Here is a 2,500-nt window from a genome sequence, read left to right on the forward strand (position 1 = left end):
TGGATTTTATTGGCCATAAGCTTTTCCAGAATTTTGCCGAGGACTGGGAGGAGAGAGATCGGCCTATAGGACTTAGGATCGCTCTCCTCTTTCTCTTTTCCTTTAAGTAGCACACGAATCTGAGCACGCTTCCATTGTTTTGGGAATACGCCGTGGGTTAGGCAATCATTAAACAGTCCTGTGATTTCCCCATGTAGGGTAGTCCAGGCCCGCTTAATGACTACGTTTTCTAGTCGGTCGTGTCCGGGGGCTTTATTCGGTTTAAGGGATTTTACTATTGTGGCTATGTCTGTTTTTAAGAATGGGGGAGAATTTTCCGTGGCTGGAGGTGACGACGTCTCCAGTCGGATGTTAATTTGTCTGTTTGTTTCGTTGGTCGTGTTATCGTCTGGAACTAGGTGGGCTAAGAGTTTGTCTATTGTGTCGCGTAGTGTGATTGTTTGTTCACCTTGTATTTGTATACTTTCGCATACTTTGTCTGCTTTTAGTTTTTTTGTTTGCTATTTTGTATGTTATTCCCCATGCGTTTTCGTTTCCTTCCTTGGAGACGAAGTTTCTCCAGCTTTTAAGTTTCGCGGATCTAATTTTTGATATATATTTATTTCGGAGGGTTCGATAAGACTCTCCTAAGGATTGCCTTACCGATTTCGTTTTTGTTCTTTGATAGATACGTCTTGCCTCAGTGACCTCTTTTCTAAGTTTGCTTAGTTGCGGAGTCCACCAAGGGACGGATTTCGGGAAGCGTGTTTTTTGCGGGATGGATTGTTCTGCTGCTGTTATGATTTTATTTTCTATTTTCGCGGCGAGTGATTCTGGAGTTGAGGTTTCTAAGGGGGGCGGGTCGTTTGTAGTTTTGTTGGAGAGACAGTGGTGAAATTTGTCCCAGTCTGCTTTTTTAACGTTGAACCTATTGGTTCTGACTGGTCGGCTAGAAGTGTGGAATAGTTGGATGGAATAGGTTATTAGACTGTGGTCGCTCGTGGTCGTACTGTCATGTACCGACCAACACCTGATTTTGTCGAATGAGTTTGCACACGCTAGAGTGAGATCAATGTTAGAAGTTCCTCTAGGTGTGTTGAATGTGAAGGTTGCGGAAGGCTTATTAACTACGAAGAGTCTGTGTTGGGAGATGAAATCTTCCATTGTCTCTCCTCGAGGATCTGTGCGTTTGCTGAACCAGAGGGGGGAGTTCGCGTTTGAATCTAAGCTAATTATTATTTTATGCCCCTTGAGAGTTGTAATTGCTTTATCTAGGTGGGCTAAGTATGAGTCTATGTTTTCGCAAAATTGGAGATACGCGTTGATTATGTAGAATCTGTCGTCTTTCGTGCAGATTTCTACGCATGTGCAATGGGTGTTGCTTATTTGTGCGATCTTAAGGGCTTCTATTTCGGTGTTGAAAATAACTATTGCTGATTTAATTTTGTCCGCGGTAGAGATTTTTGAAAAGCGTTTTTTGTCGGTTATGATTTTTGTAGTAATTCCGAAGCCTGGGATGGAGTTCGCGTTACTGTAGGGCTCCTGAAGCAAGAGTATATCCATCTTTTTGTTTGTCGCTATCTGTCTGAGTTCGTCAGTCACTGTCTTAGAACCTCCGGCGTTTATTTGTGCTACTTTTAGGATTCGTGTGCTACTTGTGTTGCGTCTAGTGGATACTTGGCCTATTTTAAGGGTGGGCATGGATTGGGAGTGGTTAGGTTTATAAACCATAATCCGTGCGAGCGAGGACCTGATTTATAGCAGCGATGTATGCCGGACATTCGCTGTGGGTGACAGAGTGGGTGGCGGGTTTGCCGGTTTTCTGGCAATTATGGCAGCAGGACGGTTTGGCCTTGTTTGGGCATGTTTTGAAAGTGTGGTCTTGCTCGGCGCAATGACCACAAATGTCTTTCTCGGCGCGGCAGTATTTCGTCGTGTGACCGAAGCTGTGGCACTTGTAACAGCGGGTCGCCGCGATGTAATCGTTGACGCGGCAACAATTCCATGCGACGTAGACTCGCTCTTTCTTGACGAGGATGTCGCGGGCCTGTTTAGACACTTCTAGAATCCAGTTGCATCTATCTCTGTTTTTGTCGCCTGATTTAAATGCGAGTTTGATCTGTTGGGAAATAGATTTTTCGGGGCCGTCGAGATTCTGGTTGACGATAGCCTTAAGTGTGGCTTCGTCACTCTCGAGTTTCGGGACGTCGTACAATATTATTCTGGGATTTTTCTTTAGCGGGGCTCCTACTATTAGGCCGGCAGCTTTCAACTGCGCGTTGCCTTGAAGGGTGGTTAGGTCAGAATTTTTAGAGGACTCGACTAGGATCCCGTTGCCCTGGATCCTCCTGATGCTCTTTATTTGCAATTTGTTCTCGGAAGGGGAAACGAGCTTCAGGACTGCTTCCTTGGTCTTCTCACTGGATTCGAAGACCTTGGGATCCTGTGGAAGGATCGTGATCGCGCTAGGAGGGTTCTGTTTTAAATTTGAAAGAGCCGCAGTTTTGGAGCGGACTCCGAC

Source organism: Megalopta genalis, unplaced genomic scaffold, assembly GCF_051020955.1.
Source record: "Megalopta genalis isolate 19385.01 unplaced genomic scaffold, iyMegGena1_principal scaffold0047, whole genome shotgun sequence".
NCBI classification, from domain to species: Eukaryota; Metazoa; Arthropoda; class Insecta; order Hymenoptera; family Halictidae; genus Megalopta; species Megalopta genalis.